This window comes from Lactuca virosa, chromosome 3 (genome assembly GCF_052849685.1).
Source record: "Lactuca virosa cultivar CGN04683 chromosome 3, Lactuca_virosa_CGN04683_v6, whole genome shotgun sequence".
Lineage (NCBI taxonomy): Eukaryota > Viridiplantae > Streptophyta > Magnoliopsida > Asterales > Asteraceae > Lactuca > Lactuca virosa.
Window position 1 is genome coordinate 116645362 of NC_136428.1, and position 11728 is coordinate 116657089.

Here is an 11728-nt window from a genome sequence, read left to right on the forward strand (position 1 = left end):
CCAATTGTGATATGGTTTCTTAATCATTAAGATGATCACAAAACATGATACTAAAGTACTCTCCCATCTTTTTAGATTGAGAAACTTTTATTTTTCTGCCTTATTTGATTCTTCTCATTTGTTCTGCCATACATTGAAACTTTTGCAATGTTTCAGAATTATACTTAAACTTGTAAGTATAACCATATTTACTAAACCTTAGTAAATCATGATGAATAGTCTTATCGATCTTTGTGGTGGACTTGACCAGTGCACAAGAATGTGTACTCGATCCCTTAGTCCTTCACTTGACTCACATATACATGTAAACAAGGAATTAGTCTTAATTTTTCCAAAGATGAAAATTCTCATTCATCATGCAACTTGCATGATTCCAAGTTTCTACCCAACTGAAACTTGGGTGATGAGAATATTTCCTTATTTGGTAAATTATGACACTATCCCAGTCGAAAGAATCAAATCCATTTTCCAATATTGCTATCAATGGAAACATATAAACAACAATTTCTCAGAAGTGCCACTGTAAGGATATTTTAAAATAAATAAAATCAAAACCTTTGCGGAAAAACTTATCCTTACAATGAAAATGCATGTGAAAAACTATGTTGTTATGTATTCCTAAGCAATCTATCACAACTCTTTAAGTAACAGCTCAAAATTTTGATCACCGAACCATGCGACCGAAATCCATCTTCGCAATCAGAATCATCATATTCTTCCTTTAAGCTTCCTCTTCACTTTGATTCTTAAAACATCAAAATGTGATCTAATCACATCATGTAATAAAAATCTCCAAATAAGAACTTAATAGAGTTAGATAGTGGACTTTACGTGAAGTAGAGTCAAAACGTTTGACTTTACCAACCTTCTGATCTTTCAGGCAGCTTCGCAACCAATGCCCCTTCCTTTGGCAACAGAAACATATGGATTCTTTGGGAATGGTACACGGGACTATCTCAGACTTAACCTTTCACTTTACCATTTGGTCAACCGAGTTGACTATGGCCGATCCCTTTCCATTGGGAAGAGAATGCTTTTCTGGATTTCCAATGTTACCATTATCAATGTCCTTGGAAGTTTGGGAAGTCGACCTTCCAATCAAATTTGCTTTACCAGCGCTCCAAATCATTGCTGATTCAGCAGCATCAAGCAAATAGGTAAGATCATTAAGGGTCATGTCATGGTCTGTCATATAGTTGCTCTAAAGGAACTCACTATGTGACTTAGAGAGTGATTGAAGAACCGAGTCAACAATCAACTTCCTTAAGACCTTGACACCCAACTCTCCCGACCTTTTAATATGTGACTTCATCTCCAAGATGTGAGCATACATAGACTTTGCTTGCCAATAGGGCTTGAGTGACCTTGAACTTGTGGGTTAGGAAAAATAATTGGAGGAGGTGGAGGAAACAGATTTGGGAAGATCATAGTTGTCTGAACCATACATCTAAAATGGGAGATATTCAAGTTAGTTGATTTAAGTCCTTAATATAACACCCAATATGAAATATTAAGGCTAGGACCCAACACAATAGTTTACAACTTGGAAGAGGGATGCCGTAATCCAAGCTATAAAATATTTGAAGGTAGGCGAATGACGATTCACCAATTTCCACCTTGAAAAACGAAATAATTTATTAGGTTTTTATTTGGTTTTGAAACTCCTAGATCTTTTGAGATTCATTGAACTTCTCAATGGCATGTTTCAATCTCGATTGTGCCCTCTCAAATTTTGTGACTGGGATGCCGAGGATCACAAAACAAGGTGTGAATAACCATGCAAATTCACTTGGTACCCTTAATATTATCACCTAATCGATGTGCCGGTTAACCACACACGCTCCACCGATCTATGATAAACATTAAGTTACCCTTCGCCACTCTTACTAGTCCATGTTAGTGTGCCGGTTAACCACACACGCTCTACTAACAACTTGGTAAGGTACAAAGTGTAAATTTCATGGGTTAGCACCAAATTCACATTTTCCTAAGTAACTAAGATTGGAAATTTATAAGTGTTTAGTTACTTAGTATTTATCATTAATACTTTTAATGAAGGGAGAATTATAGTCCTGTCAAACCCGTTCGGCTAACGACCCTCCACCAGTCAAGGAAGCGGTGGGTGAGAGTGGACACCCATTAAAGTGCCATTTTATAGGCAATAACCTTATACCTCCCATATAGACCGACTTCGTGAATGAGGCCTACTAACGGTAAGACTGACTTTGTTCTTATACATATATATATATATATATATATATATATATATATATATATATATATATATATATATATATATATATATATATATATATAACTATTAACTATTAATATTATAATAGTATAAGGGTTGAATTTTAACTTTTAAAACTCTAAGGGCTTAACTTGGAATTAAAGTATTCATGGGGGGAAACTTTACAAATTCCAATACTTGAGGGCAAGTTTTGAAACTATTCAATTCCATAACTTATGTGTTTAAAGTAGTTTTAATTCAAAAACTCTTCAAGTTCCATAACTTGAGGACAAGTTATGGAAGACTTTAAACTATTAAAAGAATATGACTTTTCTTTATTCATAACCTATGGAAATATTTATGAGTTTTATGAATCTTAAATGTGACTTTTCATATAACTTGAGGACAAGTTACAAAAACACATTTTAGAACCAACTCTTAGACTAATTTGGATTGAAAACATCAATTTCACATAACTTTTCTATTAATCTAAGCAACTCATAAGAACAAGATAATTCAAGTCAAACAATTTTCATGTAATTAGCCTAACCACTAAACTAAGACGAACATGAATCTATTGACAATTATCTTTTGAATTAGATTAGCATGAACATTACCACATAAAAAACAGGTTTATAAGATCAAAAACAGCTTAGGGTAATGTTTCTAGTCCAATTCCTGCCTTAAAAGTCGAAAATATGCTGTCATGGGGTGCAACTCGTCGAGTGCATGAACCAACTCGACGAGTTGGATGAATTTATTTATGGACTCGGCGAGTCCATCAGTGGACTGGGCGAGTCCAGTGCCCAGAAAACCAAAATTTTTGATTTTTCAGCCATTTCAGTAAGTACAACATGAAAACAAGCCTTGGCTCTGATACCACTGTTGGGTTTTGGTATAATACAACATCCTATGGTGCACATACAACCCTAAATACCTTGGATTTTTGTTTTCACTAATTATACATGCAAATGGTTTCCAAGGTATTGAACCTATAGCTAGCATGCAATTGTCATACAAACTACATAAAATACTAGATAGAGTAACATACCTTTTTGTGTGGCTGGAAGTCTTGATGTATTTGGCCTTAAGAGCTTAGCCCCAATAGTGTGGAAGCCTCAAATGAAGTCACAACACATCAAGGACAAAGGTAGGACTTGAGAGAGAATCTCCATGCACTCTAAAACCTTCATGAACTCTAAGAACATGCATACACACTAGTGGTTCAGTTTTTAGGTCATAACATATGTATTTATATGTGTTGAATTCTAAGAGTCATGGGTATAACCTAAACCCATACCCAAGGGTTTTATGATCCATGGTTCATGTGGCCCAACTCTTTATGTATCCATACATAAACTTGGTCCAACATAGATCATAAGCCCAACACATATAAATATAACTAATTACCATAATCAGTCCCCATAGTTTTAAATAGTCTCTTTTGATCACTAAATTAATTCCAAATTAATTCTTGACCAATACTAATTAAAACATATGATTTCATATTAATATATTAGAACTTATAATATATTAATAAATCATATATATACTCTTCTCTCAAAAGTCCATCCTAACAAATTGTCCTGATGATATGCAACCCAAATAGACCATGCTACTCTCGGGTCGAATACATACCAATAATAGTTATGGGCTTAGACACCTAATCCAACAAAATTAGCCAATATAGTCTAAATGAAAGTTGTAGATCATGTTGCCACCTACACGTGGATATAAAGAACGTCAAAAACGGAGATCGTATGCGAAAGTTACGTAATTTAGAAGTTGGGATGGGCTGATGCGAAGTGGGTGACGTGGCGCGATCTGAGCCATTGTTTCCTCCCCACGCCTTGCCACCAGATGGTGACACCTAGCACCCAAATCGACGAGTTGGAGGCTCATAACTCGCCGAGTTGAGCCATTTTTCAGCCTATAAATACCATGCGTGGCTCACTCATTTTCTTCACACCTTAACCCTTCTCTCTCTCTCTAACTTCTCTCTAAACCCCTCCCAAGCCTTAGTACTTCCCAAGTGCTAAGAGGCGAGTCCTAGAGCGCCAGACGGCTCCGAGAATAAGATCTTTCGTATCGGACGTTCTGCCCCCGCAGAGCCCGGTTCCTCGCTAAAACCCCCTTGTAAGTAAATTATGCTTACCTTACTTTAAGTATAACTTATGTTTAAGTTCATTATCGTTATTATGAACTTATAAACAATATATATATATATATATATATATATATATATATGTATATATATATATATGTATATATATATATAATAAAATATAATATACAAAGTATTATTATAATATCTTTTAACTACTTGCGGTACGGGGAATCTGGTTTGAAGGACCGCATAGGGTTGTTGGATTTCAGAAGTGCTATAATGCCAAAATGGTATTGCCCTCCGGTGTTTCATGTATGGCCCATGTCTGTACATAGTAGTTGAAAAGTAATGTTTAACAATTATAAAACAATATAGCTCATAGAGCTAATAATTAGTCGCAATAAATATCAGACTAAAATCTAGCGGTAATGATACTAGGTTTCGTCGAAGGAAAATAGAATTGTTAGAAGCGAAACGATGCCCGAGTTTGGAATCACTTTAACAAGTGAGTGCATAGTTACTTTCATCTTACACATAGATATGAAGTATTTAATATAAATTACGTGCTATGTGTGCATATTATATGTGTTCTTGATATCTATGCTGAATGAACCGAATATACATTTTTTTTTATTTAAACTAAATATGTATTTTATACCTATAAAAATATTGGGTAAAGATGGGTAGATGAATGATGAAAGATGTAAGATGATATAGATGAACATTGGCAACTATGGACTTAGTTCCCTATAGATGAACATAGGAAGCTGCGCGACAACCTGTAGATGTTTTGAATTACGATGTACTCTAAACATCCTAGCAATTGCGCCTAAAGGATAATATCGGCAGTTGCGCCTAATAGAGAACATCATAATCCTGGCAGCTGCGCCTAGAGGATAATATAGGCAGTTGCGCCTAATAGAGAACATCATAATCCCGACAGCTATGCCTAAAGGATAATATTGGCAGCTGTGCCTAATAGATAACACTGGCAGCTGTGCCATTGACAGCAATGTACTTCGTGCCTATTCCTCAAGACAATCCTTAGGAATGAATGACTGATAGGGTTGATCCTTAAAAAATAAAGAAGATAATGAGGATGGGTAATTGGGATAATTGTTTGATGATGAAACATAATAACTTTATTATTGTGGGTTGAAATCCCTATGTACTCACCAGGTTTCCCAACCTGATCCACTCAGTTTATTTGTATCACATGTGTCGATACGAAGCTACATTACACTGAGAGATTAAAGGAGATATAGATCACTAGTGTAAATGAATGTAAGATCTGTTTATGCTTATGTTTCTGTATTGACGATGACATCCCAAAGTTTTAATATAAACAAATTACATTTCTTCGGAAATGCTTTGATAATATATTTATCATGTTTTCTGGGAACAAATTCCGCAATATTATCTTTTAAAATGAATACTCTGATTTTCAAATAAGCATAAATAATTTTTTTTAAAACGACTGTGAATTTGGGGATGTCATATTTATCACGTAAAGTTGGCAACTTTATGTGCATGCATGGCTTAATGGGGTTCTGTAGCTTAAAAGAACTTAACAAAGGGTCTTAACACATGCATGAGTCCATAAAAACCTCAAAGCTTGCATTTTTATAGACAAAAGGACCAAAAGAACCCTAGATCTACCATTAATCACTTATGGAGTGAATCAAGAGGCTCAACAATCATTCCATGGACTCGAAAAGCACAAAATGGCACCAGAACTAGATCTAACATCATAGATTAGCAAGATGGGAGCTTTTTACCTCACAAGGATAGGAAATGATGAACTAATCCCAGATCCTTAAGCTCCAAGCACAACTCCAAATGGTTCACTTCTTCTTCTCCTTCACAAAGCACCAACAATCACACTTTATGGCTCAAATTTCTCAAGAACTCACTAAGGTTTTGATTTCTGGACAAGAGGGGATGGAGGCTGTCTAAACATGACCAAATGAGGCTATCATATGGCTTAAATTGGGTGCAATACCCTAAAAATTAGGGTTTCATTAACCATACGTACGGCATGCGTACACAATATATGCCCAACGTACGTCGACCAAAGGCGCGATCACTCCGGGCTAGAATGCTAAGCGTACCACCCTGTACGCCACGCGTACTAGCTTAAAGGCCAAAAAGAAAAGGAGTTCACACTTAGCATTAAGAAGAGACATACCCGAAAATGAATGTTACAATTCTCCCCCACTTGAATCAGACTTCGTCCTCGAAGTCCGCTTCTCCAAATAAATCCAGGTAGTTTGCCCTCATCTCATCTTCTGGCTCCCACGTCCATTTTGAACCCTTGCGATGTTGCCACTGGACCATCACCAACTCAACAACCTTGTTCCTCAAGGTTTTCGTCTTCCGATCACGAATCATCACCGGTCTCTCAATATAATTCAGGTTGTCATCCACATGAATATCCTCCAGCGATACCACTGCTGAATCATCCACTAAGCACTTCCGCAGCTGAGAGACATGGAACGTGCTATGAATCTGACTGAGCTTGTCTAGAAGATCCAAGAGATAAGGAACCCGGCCCACTTGGGCCAAAACCCTGAAAGGACCGATATACTTGGGGCCCAGCTTGCCCCTCTTCCTGAATCGGATGGCACCTTTCCAAGGTAACACCTTCAGGAGAACCATATCCCCCAGCTGGAACTCTAGATCTGATCGGCGTCTGTTGGCTGTAACATCCATAAAAATCATGAAAAATTTAAACTTTTAAAACCAACCAAAAATCATAATTGTTTACAATATAGTTTTTCAAAACATGTTTAATATCAGAGTATTCCCAAAATCATAAGTCAAAAACACGAGGAGCTGCACGATCACACATTTTCCTTCCCGCGATCATCTGAGGTACCTGAAACATAACCCAAAACTGTAAACCCAATGCTTAGTGAGTTCCCCCAAAATACCGACACAAAAAATAACACATATACAATATCAACATGCAACGAGTCCACATCTAACAGACTGGATTACCCTTGAGCCTAAAACATAAGTCTGGCTTGCCCTCGGGCCCACAACTTATGTTTGGCTTGCTCCCCGACCAGATCAGACCCTGGACTGAATACCAATGAGCCCTCAGTACGAGTCCAGATTGCCCTACCTGGCCCTCAACTTGTATCTAGAATGCACATGAGCCCTCAATATAAGTCTGACATGCCCTACCCGGCCCTCAACTCATATTTGGATTGATCCAGGGTTTGTTGGCTACCGAACGAAGCAGTACAACCTCAACCCAATCCACACAATAATAGATAATATCTTATAAAGATAATCATACAAACAATATCACAGGTAGTCCTACAGATCTACCAACTAGCATATCAGAACTAGCATGCATATCTATCCATACTCAGCATACCAACGAATATCAGGTTATCAAACCAATGGGCCGGCCTTGGTGCCTTCGACTCGTAAGTACAGTGAGCAAAACTCACCTCGCAGCTGAACAGAACTGATGAGGCCCGACTCTAAATCTCAGCTCTCTACACAATACCTATATCCACCAAGTGACCAATTCCATCAAAATCCCAAAATACCCAAAATGCCCTCAAAGTCAAACTTGGTCAAAGTCGAAGTCAACTGGTCAAACCCACTAAACCAACTGAGTCAAACCAACCGAGTTAACTCAACGAGGGATGACTCATGCGAGTACGCGGGGCGTAACTCAGAGGTACGCTTAGCGTACACAAAGCCTCACATTAACCAACTTACGGGGTGGATGACCGAGTACGCAGGGCATACTCCCACCTACGTAGGGCGTAACCTCCCAACCCCAAAACTTCATTAAGTGCTTAATGGCTTAAGCACTCAAGCCCATACTTCCGATCTACGGTCCAAATGCACCCTAGAGTCATACAGTTTCCAACTTTATGACTTTACACGTCCATAAAGTCCTTAACACAAGGTCTTAATCCATTAAGACCTTCTACAAGATGCATGAGATAATTCTAGCCATTGTGACCTCATTTTTATGCCTTAAGACCCTTCCTAGGGTCTGGAAGGACAGCTCAAAACGACAATAACGAAACATGCACAAAATGGGACCTTTGGGACAAGAAAAGCAACATAAAACACCCAATTCCCGAACATCCTCGGCATGAGCCTCCCTAATCAATCTCAAAAGCGGGGAATCCACTGATATCCTCACACACGACACCCCATCTGAAGACCCAGTCGACTTGCGACTCAAGACATCCGCCATAAAATTCGCTTTACCCAGATGGTAAAGGATCTCGCAGTCATAATTCTTGACTACGTCCAGCCACCTACGCTGCCTCATGTTCAAGTTCGGCTGATCCATAATATGCCTCATACTCTTGTGATCTGTGTAGATAGTACAACAGACCCCATATAGATAGTACCTCCAAATCTTGAGGGAAAAAACAACTGCCCCCAACTCTAGATGTAACGACCCAATTTTCAAAAAAAAAATTCATTTTCAAATAGCCAAAAAGACTTTCCATGAACCATAAAATCTCAATACATTTGTTTCCAAATTCTTAACAATAACAATATTATTTCAAATCATCAGAGTGTCCCATAAAAACGTCTATGAGAGAGCACATGTCGCGCCATCAAGCCTTGCCCTTGCCCTTGGGATCAGATGTACTTGAAACAATTCCACAAATTGTAAGCTAATGCTTAGTGAGCCCCCCAGAGCATACTCCACACAATCCACATAATCACATAATCATATTAGCTATAAAATCTATATAAACCACATAAGCCATTCATACAAACATATAAGGAAGCCATGGAAACCATCCAGGGTCTTACACCTAGTGCCACTGGAACCCCCACATGGTCTTAACTACGTGTCATGGGAACCCCCCACATGGTCTTCTCTAACTACCATGGGAACCCCCACATGGTCTTCTCTAACTGCCATGGGAACCCTCACATGGTCTTCACTACCAAGCAAATATCATACAAATTAAACATGAAAATATACTAGGATGCCATGGAAACCCTCCAAGGTCTTACACCCAATGCCACGGGAACCCCCACGTGGTCTCAGTCTACTGCCATGGGAACCCCCCAGGGTCTTCAATGCAAATGTCATACTAACATAACGCATAATCAATCAAAAATCCACATATCATAAAATGGGCCGGCCTTGGTGCCTTAGACCTATTGGTATGGTGAGAAGACTCACATATCGAATGCTGAACTGACACGCTAAGATCAGATAAATCACACGCACTGCTGCAACTCAACTTCCTATAATCATCATGTGATTAACTTGTCACAATCTCGAAATACCATAATCATCCTCTAAGTCAACCCTGGTCAAAGTCTAGGTCAATAGTCAAGGTCAACAGTCCATGTTGACCTCAACTTGTCGAGTGGATCCAGCAACTCGTCGAGTTCCTCCCGAGTCCATTCCACTGAATCCCGAGTCAACTCGCCGAGTCACCTAAGTGACTCGTCGAGTTCATCAAATGTCCAGAAAACCAAAAGTTCATGCAGATCAAAACTCTAATCCTTCATTACACTCATTCAGAATCTCGAAAACAGGTAAACCCTACCCAACTCGTCGAGTCGACTAAGGGACTCAACGAGTTCCTTCAGCCCTTTTTGTGTTCAGTCCTTTCCAGTGAGATCCAAGGTCCCAAACTTCATATCCAACTTCTCCTGGTGTATTTACTGCATAAAGTTGCAAACCTTACGTGCATGCAAGGCCTCACAAGGCTAAAACACCAAAACTAAGGTTCCTACAAGGTTTTAATGCATGGAAAGGGCCTAAGCTGGATAAAGTGAGCAACTTTATGTCATTGAGGACCTAGAGATTTCCAGATCTGGAACCATATCCTTGTGATAAGTTCAAATCCGAGTATGACACCTTTTTTGGCACCAAAAGTGACCATTTACTTCCAAGAAAAGAGATCTAAGCATCTAAAGATCAAGATAGAGACTTTATACCTCAAGATGGTTGCCAAAACAGAGTAGATGTCAGATCTACTGCTTCTCTCCTTGATCCTTCTTCTTTAAGCTCCAAAATCCTTCACAACCACACCAAAATCACTCTTAAAAGTTCTCTCTCTCACTCAAGAAGGTGCAAGGCTCAAACTAGGATTTCTCTGGCTGTAGGAACGATGGAAGAGGCTGCAAATGAGCCATAAGTTCTTTAAATAGGGTACAAACCCCTAAAAATTAGGGTTTCTCTTTACAGTGCCTACTCGTTGAGTCGGGCCTTCTGACTCGTCGAGTAGATCTGAAGCCCCGCGTCCTCATAATAATCTCTACTCGACGAGTAGGAGCTCCCCAACTCGCCGAGTCCATGCACAAAACCCTAAAAATTAGATAAATTAAATAATACCTGGAATAGGTGTTACCAATCTCCCCCACTTGAACTAGACTTCGTCCTCGAAGTCTGCTGACCCAAATAAGTCCAGGTAGTGATCCCGCATCTCTTCTTCCGGCTCCCATGTCTATTCAGAGCCCCTTCGGTGCTGCCATTGCACCTTTACTAACTTCACCTCCTTGTTGCGAAGAACCTTGGTCTTCCTATCTAGGATCGCAACAGGCCTCTCAATGTAGTTCAGACTCTCGTCCACCTGAAAGTCGTCAAGAGAAACGACCGCGCCCTCGTCGGCGACACACTTCCGAAGCTGTGACACATGGAAGGTTTTGTGAATCTGGCTAAGCTCCTTCGGCAGATCCAAGTGATAGGCCACCTTGCCCACCCGGGCTGTAATCCTAAACGATCCAATATAGCGGGGCCCCAACTTGCCTCTCTTCCGAAACCTGATGACTCCCTTCCAAGGTGACACTTTTAGTAACACAAAGTCCCCCACCTGGAACTCAAGGTCCGATCGCCGTTGGTCAGCATAACTTTTCTGACGGCTCTGTGTGACTCGCAGCCGGTCGCGCAGCTGCTGAATCAGCCTGGTAGTCTTGAGCACCACTTCGGTGCTTCCCATGACCCGGTGCCCTACCTCACCCCAACAAACATGGGTCCTACACCTCCGTCCATACAACATCTCGGTGGTCGGTCAATACTAGCATGATAACTATTATTGTATGAAAACTCTGCTAGCAGGAGGTATGTATCCCAACTCCCTCCAAAATCCAATACGCATGCCCGAAGCATATCCTCAAGTATCTAGATCGTCCTCTCACTCTGGCCTTCTGTCTGGGGTGGTACGCCGTGCTAAAATGCAACTAAGTGCCCAGTTCTTCGTGGAACTTCTTCCAGAATCTAGATGTAAATCGAACATCTCTATTAGAGACTACCGACACTAGTACCCCGTGTCTAGCCACCACCTCTCACACATAAATATCCGCCAATTTCTCTGCGGATACACTCTTAGAGATCGGAATAAAGAGGGCACTCTTCGTCAACCTGTCCACAATCACCC